General features: G+C 35.2%; 3 long non-coding RNA genes across 3 annotated transcripts; 2 read left to right on the forward strand and 1 right to left on the reverse strand.

Annotated features, from left to right (window-relative positions):
- Nucleotides 1-1142: 1142 nt before the first annotated feature.
- Nucleotides 1143-1935, reverse strand: LOC113094818 (uncharacterized). The gene is made up of 3 exons (XR_003288166.1): nt 1833-1935; nt 1384-1719; nt 1143-1243 (listed from the first exon to the last, which is right to left on the reverse strand). It is a non-coding gene; the product is annotated as an uncharacterized LOC113094818 (long non-coding RNA).
- A 4519-nt stretch (nt 1936-6454) lies between these two features.
- LOC113094815 (uncharacterized) lies at nt 6455-7434 on the forward strand. Its single transcript, XR_003288163.1, has 3 exons — nt 6455-6515; nt 7184-7288; nt 7375-7434. It is a non-coding gene; the product is annotated as an uncharacterized LOC113094815 (long non-coding RNA).
- Nucleotides 7435-7607: 173 nt separating this feature from the next.
- On the forward strand, nt 7608-8632 carry LOC113094817 (uncharacterized). Its single transcript, XR_003288165.1, has 3 exons — nt 7608-7669; nt 7772-7984; nt 8073-8632. It is a non-coding gene; the product is annotated as an uncharacterized LOC113094817 (long non-coding RNA).
- Nucleotides 8633-14890: the final 6258 nt, after the last annotated feature.

Raw genomic sequence — 14890 nt, forward strand, 5'->3', positions numbered from 1 at the left:
ACAAGACAATGCTCTTGTTCAACAACACTGAAAGCATGAAGGTGTTCAATAAACTCTGATTCCATACACGATACCAAAAAATAAATTCCATCCTTAATAAAATTTTTAACAATCTTTCCAAAAACAGGTGCATCATCAACAAACTCTAAGAAAACAACAAGATCACTGCGATACTCAGTACCTTGACACTTTACCCACGGTGTGACCATTACCTCGCTAGAGATATCAATCTGGAGTTGCTCTGAAATAAAATCAGAGTTTTCAAGGTCAGACAACAGCTCATTTGAAACAGGCCCAGACTCGATACCCCTGATAGTACATGACTCCCAGTGATAGGCAATGGCTATCATAACTGAGACTGAAAACAAAATGAACCTTGAAGAGTTCATCAATGGCAGCCAGTGAAGAGGATTCTTGACAGGGGATGAGCTTTTTATCCACCACAATGAAGTAGTGACTGATGGCTTCCTTGCTGCTCCCGGAGGCAAGAATGTATGGCTGACGATTCTCCTCCAGCTCAAGGTGTTCCTGTATGCTCCTGCATGCCTAAATGGGGGGAAAAAAATTACGTCTTTGAATAATAATGATAAATTAATAAGTACAGCTTTATCAGTTAACATTTATTTGAGACTTTTTAGCTTAATTGCACATCATAAAGACCAGGAAGCACTCCAAATCAAAACCGTACATGCACGAACAACAATTTTAGTTTAGATCATATTTAGATTAATTTTACATTTATCATTTTACAGTTTATCTAATAGTAAAAAATAAATAAATATTCAATTCAAAGTGTAACACTTATAGGCCTTGTATTTTGGCACCAGTGTACCAGATACCTACTTTGTGAAACACCACCAGATGGTCAATAGCCTGTGAAATACTGATCCTTTGGATTTTCTTTCTTCCTGAAGCCTGGGGTGATAGGAGATGCAAAAGTAGAAGGAAGGATGATATATCACTGTCCCACTCTGGAAAAAAAAGTAACTTTGTTAAATGTCTACACAAAAATGAGTATGTATAATATGATTTTACTGCAAAGTCATTGGAGGTTTCACCTGGGGAATCCTGTGCCTCGCTGCTTTCTTTGCTGTTTGGCAGATGACAGTAATCGTTTCAGCAGTGGAGTGGGAGTCAAGGTTTCTCCTAGCCTGAGAACCTTTGCTTTGAAAACTGTCGGCCACCTTTCCAAAAGTCTGGAAGCAGTTTCTGACCCAAAGAGGAGTGTGAAGTCCTGAAGAATCTGAAGTTTTGAAGAAAACACAAAGAAATTACAATATATTGTGATTACAATAATGTGGCCAGTTTCAACAATGCAGACCATTTGACAGTTCTCTGATACTAACATTTAAATTTTAGTAAAAAATGAAAGAAAATCCATACCAATCCTTTAGTGTCCAGGAACCGAGGAAAAACGGAGAGAATGGTGGTGGATCCCTCTGGATCATGGACAAGGCGCTGTCTGTATTCAAACGTTGCCTTCATCTTCTGCATGATGACCTCACGTTCACTTGTATGATTCATCAAAGAGATGGCCTCTACACTTTGATCATTATCTAGCTGATGTTCTTGGTAACATAGCTGTCTGTCAAGCAAAGGACCTCCCTTTTCTTCTGTTTTTGGATCTTCCTTATTTCCAGAAGGTCTTGTCCCCCTTTGTACTGTCTTGAGGCGCCATGACAAGAATCCAGTGTTTTTTTGGCCATCATAGAAATGTTCCTGTTGAAATGACACAAATTCTTAATTTAACCCTTAATAAAAAATAAAAACATCTTTAGACATTTCCAACTGAGCACAAAATATTGAATGTCTGATCAGTGATAATGACTTACATATCCAGTCCTTCCTTGGGGATCTCTGAGTGAGGGAAATAAGGTGATAATTCCCAATCCATACTTCTGTTTGGTAAGTCAATGTGGGACCCTTCTGAAGAATTGGAACACTCAATGTTACTTTACGCTGATAGGAAATGTTTAAGAACATTTAATTAAACTAACTTTAAGAAAAAAAAAAAAAAAAAAAAAGATTTTTTTTTTGGACAATTTGCACAAATTTGTATCACCCAACTACATCTATCTACTTCACAATCTATAGAGCATCAAAATCACTAACAAACTGAATAATGCAAGAGCGAATTATATTTTTAGAATTACCCTTCTGTCTCCATCATGCATGCAACTAAGATGTTCACCATCACTTTCCTTGTGTCATCACTAATTGTGCCTGTATCTTCATACTCCTTAAGCACATTTCCTCCACCTGGTCTTGTCTCTAGAATTTGTTTTATCAGCTATAAAAAAAGAGAATATTATTAACAGATACTATTATGAGAGAAGATAGTGCAGTAATATCTAAATTACCCTTAAATACGACCCTGATCTAAAAAATATTACCATTATATATGGGGATTACAAAAAAAACCTTAATGAAACTGAATATCATGATGAGTAAAACACCCAGTGTCTGTGTAATGCTACTGGGACTCACGTCTCTGGCCTGTGCTCGTTGTGATGCCACATCATCATCTTCATCCTTTCTGAATCGTTTTGGACTAAACCTGTCACTCTCTTCACTGCGTTTTGAAGTTAGAGACAGTGTATCTGTATCCAAGCTTACTGAAGACTAAGGTGTGGAAGATCCTGGTAATGTTAAAACTGGGGTTAATAGATGTCATGTTAGTATATATTAATACTGAATTAAAAAAAAAAAACTAATAATGAGAATTTTTTAATCCAGAACACTGGTTGTTGAAATAAAAAGACTCAATATGACCCTTGCAATTTGAACACTGAAGATATTAAAACACTACCAGTACTCATTCATAAATTGGGATACAGATCATTCAGCTGGTCCTGCTTTCACTCACCCATGTCAGTCAACTCATTTATGACTAAAACCAACCCACTGGTGGACATTAGATCAGGAAACACATCTTTATCCACCTCTGTACCAGTTTCATCTGTAACTGTAACAGCAAGGTCGTCTGGAATTGAGAACTTCTCTTTCACTGCAAAACAAAATATTTACCAATTTTAGTCAAGTTTTATTTATAATTTGACAAAGCTATAAAAAACATATAGATTAAATTATTATGATATTAAATATCACTCACCCTCTGCTAGAAATAAATCAAAGCACGCCTCTGAGATTTTTATGAATTTCTTCCTATTCCGAAATTGTGCTTTGACAATCATTGTGATTAAGCACCTGAACTCCTGGCTTGTAGAGGAAGAAACACATCTTACTGGTTTGCTACAAACACAGACTCAATTTGAAACAAGATTGTAAAAAAATAAAAATATCAAGACAACTTTAATAATTTATCAAAACGGCAAAGATACCAATTAAATCGAAATAGGTTAACTTTTTATCCGTTATAAACCCTCATTAACAAGACAAAACGGGAACTTTTGAGAAATGATACCATTTTCGTCTCCGTGCAAACTTTCAAACTCTCCTCCTCCGGCAGTCTAAATAAGCGCGCGGTTTCTTCATCTATTGTATCCGGAAAGACTTGCAATACAGTTTTACGCTACGTACAGCGCCCCAATGGTCAAACCTCGTTATTGCCGATACATTTTACATAAAAATATCTGTGGTAAATTGGTTTTAATTGTCGACATTGTCCACTTTTCTCAAATGAGACTTCCCCGATGACGTATGCAGCCTTCAAATGCGACCAGGACGCAGCCTCCGAAATGAGACATCAATATATTCCACGACTACACATATTACATTTTTTGCTCCTTAAAATGTAATTGAGTACTTTAATCCACTAAAATAAATAAACTAACGTTAACCACGTCTGACGATAGACTGTATAAAAACACAAATCATATAACGCTGCTCAAACATCGACATAAAACGTATCAAGTTACCACAGTTCAAAACCATGAAGGTCCCAGAAGCATGGTCAACGATCAGCAGAAATCCAAGCCGAATCTTAAAACAAAATCTGAACAATCTTTTTTAGGCCAATAACCATATTGATATATACATTTTCTGTTAACGTTAGCGGACTGCAGAAATTCCATGTGCCACAGTTCACCTGTAAAATGGCGCGCGCGCGCGAGACTTTATAGACTCATTTTGAAAAGAACACGATCAGAGTTTAATCAATTAAAATGACTGCTGTGTGCGACACACGAAATGACAGACGAAACTACTAACGTGAAGTTATATTCAAAGCTTTAATTCGTTGATAAAGGGGCATGACATAGGATGAAGCAAATGTCAGAGCTAGTTGGCTTTCTCAATCATTATTATAATTGTCTGTGATTGAATTATAATGATTATATACAAATTATAAATTAGAATACATTTACAGTCTGTATCTGTAATATAACATTAAATTGAAAGACTTACCACCACGCTTCCAGCGAAGTAAAATGGCGTCCGCATGTGGTCTGTTTCGATGAAAATTGACGTCTGTCTGCACGTTAATGGAGGTGTGGCCTGATTAACTATGAATGAGAGTTGACGTCTGCAACTATGTAAAGTAACACCAACTCTTATTTGAAACCTGACACTTCTGGTGTTAGACCCATTCTGTTCAGTGTTGATCCAACACTTTATTTTAACACTTTATAGTAACACTGGAAAATCAACACTGTTAAATTTACTGTGAAAGTGATTTGTGCATCTGTAGAGGTAGGGGGCGGGACTGTTTAGAGATTACAGAATTTCAGCCAATCAGAAGAGCTACTGAGCCAGTAGATATATGCCCCAAGCAGTTTTACGCCCCTGTTGTTCCCCTGTTGTTCCTTCAGCGGCAGTGACGTCACCAGCGAGGCTCGTTCAGTTCACCTGATGCGCGTACACCTTCAAACAGGTAAGCAAGGGTAAATATATTTTTTTCTTCTTCTTTTTGTAATGATATCACGTGGTTAAGCGTATTGTTTTAATTATTTCAGTATTTCTGCATCACGTTAGACAGGGTCGTGTTTTTAAAGGGCAGTTTATGGGTCAGTGGGCTGCTCAGCTAGCCTACCATTGTCATTAGCCTAAGCTAACCTGTACTGTTTATAGACCTGTTGCAGTTTTACATAAATAATGATGTGACATATGGGTCTTCAGCTTTTAGACATGACTAATACTAGCACAACAAAGCACCCAACCCAATATCGCATGATAATCGTGATCGTGTAAAAAGTCCACACATTTAGCATATTTTTACAATACTAGCCTAACTTTTGCTTGACCAAGTCATGTGTAGCCAATACACACACAGTAACTACAGCATATTTACCATGCTTCTCCTACTGTAACCGTAGTTTTACTCTGGACTTTGTAACGCACATAACCACGACATTTACTATGGGTTTACCATAGTAACCATAGTTTTACTCTGGTATTTGTATTTACTAACACACATAACCACGACATTTACTATGGGTTTACCATAGTAACCATATTTTTACTCTGGTATTTGTAGTTACTAACACACAATAACCACGACATTTACTATGGGTTTACCATAGTAACCATAGTTTTACTCTGGTATTTGTATTTACTAACACACAATAACCACGACATTTACTATGGGTTTACCATAGTAACCATAGTTTTACTCTGGTATTTGTAGTTACTAACACACAATAACCACGACATTTACTATGGGTTTACCATAGTAACCATAGTTTTACTCTGGTATTTGTAGTTACTAACACACAATAACCACGACATTTACTATGGGTTTACCATAGTAACCATATTTTTACTCTGGTATTTGTAGTTACTAACACACAATAACCACGACATTTACTATGGGTTTACCATAGTAACCATAGTTTTACTCTGGTATTTGTAGTTACTAACACACAATAACCACGACATTTACTATGGGTTTACCATAGTAACCATAATTTTACTCTGGTATTTGTAGTTACTAACACACAATAACCACGACATTTACTATGGGTTTACCATAGTAACCATAGTTTTACTCTGGTATTTGTAGTTACTAACACACAATAACCACAACACTTACCAGGATTTTACCACAGTAACTGTGTTTTTACTCTACACTATTTGTAAAGCACAGTAACCACTAAGTTTGCCATGCCTTTAATATCTTTTTGTGATGTAATTGTAATTCAGTGTTTTTTCTGTCTTTCAGTTACGTCGGATTACATACTCCACAACAACCTGTAATCCAGCAGATCTTTAAAGAAGCCATCTCTTGTAAAATCTCTCTCTCGCTCTGCTAGAATTAACAGGGAACTTCAACTCCACGCTCCCAATGCTGATATTGAAGAAGCTGTCAAGGGGGCTGAACAAGTCCTTCAAAGGATCAACCCTTCACAGGTAATGTTGAAGACTCTTAGTTATAACTGATTTGCTTTAATGAACGCATCCTTATATTATGTATTAATCAAATATTTTGGTCACAGATCATTTTAACACACTGTCTCAACATGTTTATATTTCAGGAAGGCCTGTCATGAGATTTGAATTTGACCATCTTGTGCATTTATGAAGAAGACCAAAAGCTGCAAAGGCAAACACTTCCAATGGTACGTCAGATACATTTTTCTCAGCATTTGATGTTTCTTAAATTTTGGTTCACTTAGCCCATCAGGAAGAACTCTCAACAAAGAGCATGTTGTAGTAGTAATAATTCATCCAATAATCATATTATATTGCACAAGCGTACTTGTACAAAATTCTACAACTTTTACTCCTACTGCTGTTATTGACCATTACCACAGCTCCCATCAGATTGTGCCCATTGTAAGAGTGTTTATATCATGAAGTTTAAATGAAGTCCATTGTATTCTTTATTAATCTTTACAAATTGGTGCCGCCTCTTCCGGTTTCAACAGTACATGATATCTGTCCACACTTCATAGTCTGCCTTTCTTTCTATGATGATGTTACTGAACACATCTGTCTTAGAAGCAAGAGAATGGAAATCCTAGTTTAACTTTTCAAGTGCTACAAATCAGATCTTCAATGAATTTGGGCAATCAGATCACTTAAAGTTGTTCACACAAAGACCAATAACTATAATGAGAAGTATTTTAGCATCCACACCAACAGACAGTACTGTTCTCTTAAATCTCTTAAATGTTCCCCTCATTCTATTAAATTTATACACAAAATTCTGCCTTTCTCTGCCTTTTTCACTTCATCTTCATGCTGTACTCCCTCACTCACACATTCTTTTATGCTCTGTTGTAAGGCAGAAACTGAGAGTTTGCATGATGGCATTTTCTCAGACGCTGAATCTGATGTGTACAGATGAACTCAGGAGCCTACTAGAGTTGCCAAGGAACTTGTGCTTGAAGTATATAATTATATCTGCTTTATTTATATTTTTAAACAACAATAATGATTAAACATGGGGTCAATAAATATTTTCTTGTTTTACAGCTGAAGACCAGAAACGCAAAGAAAATCAGTCAAACCAGTCCTAAAGAAATGAGGAATGAACATGGACTTCTTGTGCCCCAAAAGAAAAGACAGAAAGGTGAAAAGTTTCACATTTCCATTTGTATGTCTGAATTCAATGCAGTTATGTGTGGTACAACATTGATGTTGATCTCTCAAAAGACTTTTCAAGTCCGCAGTTATAGTTTTTCACATATACATCTTTTTTATAGCTCCTAAAATGAGCAAATAAGCTGTGCATCATCTCTGTGATTTGGAAAGGAAATGACTGAATATGGTGAGTACTGACACCTGTAACTGTATTCACCAACACTATTACTCTAGAATGGTTATTGCTGTTATTGCTGACTTATTGTTTTGTCTGCATGTTTTCATTAAGATGAAGCCAGTTGATGAAGATATCAATTGAATGGCCACCGAGTGCATCACTGCTACCTGAACCCATCAGTTATCTTCTGTGAAGACTGCATTCACAAACCGCTCTACTGCGACAGCTCAGATGTTACGGCCTGTAAAAGTAAACATCACAGCTAAACAACGAGAGCTAGTTGTGGTGGGATTCTTTTGGCCAATATCCCCAACAAGAATCAATGTTAAGTCCAGTGCAACAATTATAAATAAAAATACTATATATTGTTTATTGATTTACCATACCCTAAATACATGTTTTGGCCCTCCAGGACATCTAGACCAGGTGGAGTGTGAGGAGGACCGTCAGAGACTCCAGCCAGCCGAGCCATGGATTACTCTCACTGTTACCATCAGGCAGACGTTATCACAGAACCTACACCAGCAGACAGTGAGACAAGTTCCTTTCACAGGCAATCAGACTGAACTGAACTCATACCAGTAAAACCATACACACCCCACCAACCTCATATGCCCTGCACTCTTATCAGTTATGCTGACTGGACTCAATATTATTATGCACCCTGACATTCTGTTTGCACTAATTCATACCGTGCTGCACTGCAGAGATGTATGTGTACTGTGATTATTATTGTTTTCAATTCATGCTCTCTGTATAGCATAATTTTTAACATATATTGTTCTCTACCTGAATTGAGTCCCTTATATATGTGTGTTGCATATATATATTCAGAATTTGTATTTCATATATATTCATGAATTAATTCATTTGTCATCCATACTGTCACGCTGCAGTCTGCACCCAAGACTTTCATCACCTGTATACTTGTGTTCATTGTATTGTGACAATAAAGATATTTGATTTAAATTAGTTACATGTCTTTTGTTCATCAGTTGTGCTGTAGGGTGCTGCATAACAACTGCAAAAAAAATTTATGACATGGAAGATTATGATATGTCCAGGACATGGACAAGCAAGAAGAGGAAGAAAAGCAGGAGAGCTCTAAAAACTTGATGTGATTCTTTGGGGCTCAAGACATTTCACCATGCATGCATTTGCATGGCTTCATCTGATTAGAAAAACATGGTTTTAACATAACCCATTTTTAATATTGTTAAAAATTGTATATCATTTGTCTTAATACACTACTTTAGTTGTCTTTATGTTGTATCCTCCAGTAAAGTACTGCACATGGTGTTGGATAATAAAGTAGGGTGAATATTCTATATTAAGAATGGTGTTTGGTAAATACACCATTTAATTTTGTAAACAATAAATAAATGTGTTTTAATTAAGAAATGAACATTTGGTTACATTAATGACATTCAGTTAGATGAAAGGCAGGCTGAAAGCTGCATTAGAAGATACTGCATGGACTATAATGCTGCAGGAATTTCATGCACAACTGAAGGTGATGGACAAGGGAAAGATCAACATGAATCCAGTACTGTATAATAAGCAAGATGAGCATGCACATTACTGATGTTTAGTACCCGAGGAGGACAAATATGAGGAGTATTTTACACAGAGACACAAATTAGCTCTTAATATTATGATTCTTTGCATTGCATGAATTGTATGGCTTTGCACTATAAACTACACACTCTCTGTCAAATTTGAATACAAGGAGAACATTTGGCATCTAACTCAAAATAACTCCTTTCAACAGATCAATCTTTCTTCATAAACAAATTTATCATGCATAAAATTCAAAGAACATTTGATGCAAACCCCCAAAAAATCATCTATCTTATAATCTCTTAGATATGATAACACAAAAAATCCATTTGTCTTAAAATGTTGGAACATAGTTCTGAACACAGTGCAGACATTAAGTTGACCCAACAGGGTATTGTGTATAAAAAAGTTAAATGAAAATCAATACATAAAACTAAATAGAATGAAGAAAATATTACATCTGTATCATAAAAAAGGTATACCTGAAAGAAACAGTTTGGTTACCAACATTCAGCAAAATATCATATTTTTGCTCAACAGAAGAAAGAAACTCATTGGTTTGCAACTTCAGGGAAACTAAATGATGACACAATTTCCATTTGTGGGTGAACTTCCCCTTACATAAGCAGTGAAGGTACAAGTAGTTTTATAAATTTACACAAACATATTTGCATTCTATTCTTGTGATTTATGAAAGTCCTTGATATTCATGAAATTAATGATATTATTATTTTTTTTAATTGCTTTTTATACAATTATCATGTGTAGACTACACCCATGTTTGTTTGTTTATTTACTTGATATTGAACATGCAGGTATTTTCATTCTAAGAGGTGTGTTAGTTAAAAATAAATATAAATTAATAGAATGAAGAAAATATTATGTCTATATAATAAAAATTATGAATTTCTGACTGTGATAGGTGATTTCACATAATAATGTTAAAATGTAAAGTCATTTACATTACAATGGAATCATAAGCTACTAGTCCTTGACCAATTAAAATAAAACACACACAAACTGGATAAAGGAGCTTCAATATTTTACTGTTATAATGTCTACAGCTATTAATCCCATGCGTTAGCTCTTTATCTTTCCATTCTTCCTTTTGTGTGACTGACTGAAGTTTGTAAATTGCTGCTGAAATTTAGGGGTAGGAACTTGACAGCTCATGTGACACCTTTTTTTATTTCTTTATTTTTTATTCCTTTATTTGGTTGTTTGCTTGCATGTCATTGAGAAATAAAACATGGATAACAATCTAGAAAAATACTTACAAAATGAACTATGACAACTATAAACTGCGTCAACTATAGTTGGCGGTGGGCTTAAATTGGTTATCAGAACATTTTCTGTCCATTTTATAATGTCAGGCCCACACAAGGATTCATAATAGATGTAGAGTCGGTCTTGATACTTTATGAACAGACTCATGTTTCTTGCTCTTATTACAGCGGTGGCAGCTCATCTAATGGGATTTATGTAATTATATATTCTGTGACTCTAGTATATTAGTCTTGTATCAGCTCGAGCTGTTGTGAATCCTGCCCACTTCTTTGCATGGTCAGCACATGCTTCAGTGCTCTGAGAGTGTTTATAGAGCTGTGAGTTTAACACTTCATGACTGAGAGCAGAACAGAACACAATCTTCATCATCACACAAGACACAACAACAACAATGAACAACATCATCATCCTCATCTGGACCATTGGGGTTTTTATTCAAGGTTTTTGTTGTTGTTGTTGTTTTTTTACCATTTTAATATACCAATATTTTGCTATAAAGGTGATTTACTGACAAACTGACTTCATTTTCTCTTCTTCAGCCTCCAGAGGAATCACTCTGACTCAACCTAAAGTTAAAACTGTCCTACAATAGAGTGTAACATAGATGTAGGAATACTTAGCAGCCTATTAGCCTGGTATCAGCAGAAACCTGGAGAAGCTCCTAAACTCCTCATTTATGACATAAACAGCCTCCAGTCAGGAACTCCATCTAGATTCAGTGGCAGTGGAACAGCGAGTACTGGAAAAGATTTCACTCTGACCATCAGAGGAGCCCAGACTGAAGATACAGGAGATTATTACTGTCAGAGTTTACACTATCCAAACAGTCAATATGTGTTCACACAGTGATAAAGAGTCGTACAAAAACCTCCGTCAGTCAGAGTCACAGTGACTGCACTGATACAGCTGAGAGACACTGCAGCTGATGATCAGAGGATCACAGACAAGTAACAAACTTAATTCTAATTTTAATTAATTATTTTATAAATGTTTTAATTAAATCATTTAGGTGGATTATAATTGTACACTCAACTATACAGCAGATGAACGTACAACACTCTTTATCAATGCTTTTTCATCACACTTTATATTCGGTGGCCTTAACTGCTAATGTCCCTTACATGTATCTCACCTCAGTAGCAGCAGAAGTGTTTTGCAAGAAACTATGAACACAATAAGTACATTGCACCTATTTTTTGATGCAAGTACATAATAGTTAATGACATATAATATAAAGTGGGACTAGAGGAACTATCAGTCAACTGTCAGAAATGATCTGATGTAAGAGAGAACAGACGAGAAAGAAAGAAAAGATCAAGCAAACTCGGTCCTAGAAATTGTTTTATCATTCCAGGTTCTCTCAAAATTATTTATTTATTTGTTTTATTTATTTATTTATTTTAATCCATAACACCAACTTAAACTATGAATGCTTGGAGCAACTGGACAAACACTACGTGCTTGTTCCTCCGTTAGCTCTCACTCTTCAAGGAGCCTTTTAAAAGCCATTGAACTGAATAATTTATCATTAAAGAAACCAATGCAGCAGGTTAAGAGTAGTCATTGACCATATAATTGGTCAGACGTTAAACCAAGGTCCTGACTCTCTGTGGTCATTAAAAATCCCAGGATGTCTTTCTAAAAGAGTAGAGGTGTGACCTCGGCATCCTGGCTAAATTCGCCCATTGGCCTCTGACCATCATGTCCTCCTAACAATCCCATATCTGCTGATTGGCTTCATAACTCTGTCTCCTCTCCATCAGTAAGCTGGTGTGTGGTGGGCGTTCTGGTGCACTATGGCTGCCGTCGCATCATCCAGGAGATACCCCCTGACTATGTAAAGTGCTTTGAGTGCCTAGAAAAGTGCTATATAAATGTAATGAATTATTATTATAATTATAATTATATAAAGCAAATGATTGCAAAATAATGAGTTAAAGTATGTTTATTAGGGCCAAATTAAGATTTTCAACCATGTTTTAGAACAGTCCATCGAGCATCAAACATAAAGAACAAATAATTGCACATTAAAGGCTTGCAGTATGCTCTTAAATAATTCAAATAAAAAATTTTTTAGCAACTTGTTTTGTAGAGGTGTGACCCTCATTTCACAGTAATTAACAAAATATTTTACACTTGAGGCACAAATTGTTTATGAAATATATAAATAATAAATGTATCATATATCAGCATGCTCTGCAATGTTTTAAATAAAAGCAGTGCTTTTCAGCTCAAAAGAGTCTTTAGCAACTTGCCATAAAACTATCTTGTAATTTGTAGACGGTCCCTCTGATGGTGATGACGTCACACTATTCCATGGACATAAATGTGATTTTCAACCTTTTAAAAACATTGAATTCTGCAGAAACATGGATAGGTACTGCTCATTATAGTCGGTAATGAAAATTTATTGTAAATATCCTTTTTATTAAATGCATATAACCAAAACTTTTGAACATGAAAGTCTGAATGTGTGAATATGAAACCAACTTTACTGCAGTCAGATGTTCAGCGTCCTCACAGGAGCTTCATGATAAACTCAAACTACACAGAGTCAACACACAGAGAACCAACAGTGATCTGTTTCAGTGTTTGAGATTCACAGACTTGTGTAATAATTTCCTTCATCTGCAGGAGTTTTCATTCAACTTTTTTTTCTTCTGAATGCATTAATCTGTATAAATCTCAGTAAATTTTTAATCCAAACACAATATGATTGAATTAAACACATCAGCCTACAGAAATGTTCAGAAATATGACTTTATGGTTCAGAAGAAGTTAATACAATTAGAAGTTTTTATTATTATTTTTATTTTAATCTTAACAATTTTATAAACATTGTTGAATTATTTTGATGGTACGTGTACAGTTTCATACTAATGCCTTTTTGAACAGATAAAAATATTTTCATGTAATTTCATTTATGTCTTTGTAAATCCCAGTTTGTTCCACACTTTTAGGATGAATCCTACATCATTTAGAATTCGATCATTCTTGCATTTTAAAAATGAAGCTTGTGACAAATTCAAAAAGACAAAAATTAGTAGAAGACAAAGAAAAAAAAATATTGTTTTATTGCTGAATTGATTAAATATCCAGTATAGTTGAAACAGCTGTTCAGTTTTAATTTTTAGATTTAACTGTGCTTTTATTTTAACTTCTCTTAATATTAATCAGATTAATAATGGTCCAATATATCTCAGAACAAAACCAGACCACCATTAAACACCTCAAGATCTGAACATTTACCTCTTAAAAATATGTGTTTAGAAAGCAGATGATAAGCTTGTAAAATAATTAAAGACTCACTGTAGAGAGTATCCGTCTGATTTAACAACAATGAACAACATCATCATCCTCATCTGGATTCTGACACTCTGCATTCAGGGTAAATATCTTATAATAAATCAGGAATTATACGACAACATCTCATATTCTATGCACTAGTGTGATATATTAGAAAGATAATAGTTAATCTAAATATTCACTAAACAACTAAAATGTCTTATTTCAGAGATCTGGGGACAAATAACAGTGACGCAGAATCCAGAAATAAAATCCATCAATCAAGGAGAAACTGTTACGATCAGCTGTAAAACCAGTCAGACACTTACTAGCTGTAGTACCTGTCTGTCTTGGTATCAGCAGAAACCTGGAGAAGCTCCTAAACTCCTCATATATTACATAAGAAGCCTCCAGTCAGGAACTCCATCTAGATTCAGTGGCAGTGGATCCAGAACTGATTTCTCTCTGACCATCAGTGGAGTCCAGACTGAAGATACAGGAGATTATTACTGTATGAGTCACTACTATATGAGTACTTGGATGTTCACACAGTGATAAAGAGTCGTACAAAAACCTCCGTCAGTCAGAGTCACAGTGACTGCACTGATACAGCTGAGAGACACTGCAGCTTGAGGAGATACAGTTTGTAACAAACAGCATTTTCATCACAATACAACATATCGATTTTTTTAATTTTTTTTTTTTAATTATGATTTGACATTTGCCATTATAGCAAAAAATGCCATGATAATATTAAGGCTTGATTAACACAGCACACATTAAAGCCATATACAAGAAGATGACATCCCTCAACTAATGTTTCCTTCTGGTATTTTTGAACATCAGAAAACAAATCACCTGAAGACAGACGCTTCATATAATGACTATAACACGACATGTTTCCATGTAGGACTGAAAAGAGTTCCTTCTTGTGAAAGAGACATGGGCAGTTTCTATAAAGTACCTGTACATTGATGGAAAAAAGAGGCTCTTTGTGGATTCTTTTATTGCTGAAAAAATAAATAATAATTGTAATATGAATCTTATCCATGATACTAGGAGCCAGAGTGATTCAGTAACAGCTGTTAGAGACACAGA

The sequence above is a fragment of the Carassius auratus genome, unplaced genomic scaffold (assembly GCF_003368295.1).
Source record: "Carassius auratus strain Wakin unplaced genomic scaffold, ASM336829v1 scaf_tig00215431, whole genome shotgun sequence".
In the NCBI taxonomy this organism is placed as follows: domain Eukaryota; kingdom Metazoa; phylum Chordata; class Actinopteri; order Cypriniformes; family Cyprinidae; genus Carassius; species Carassius auratus.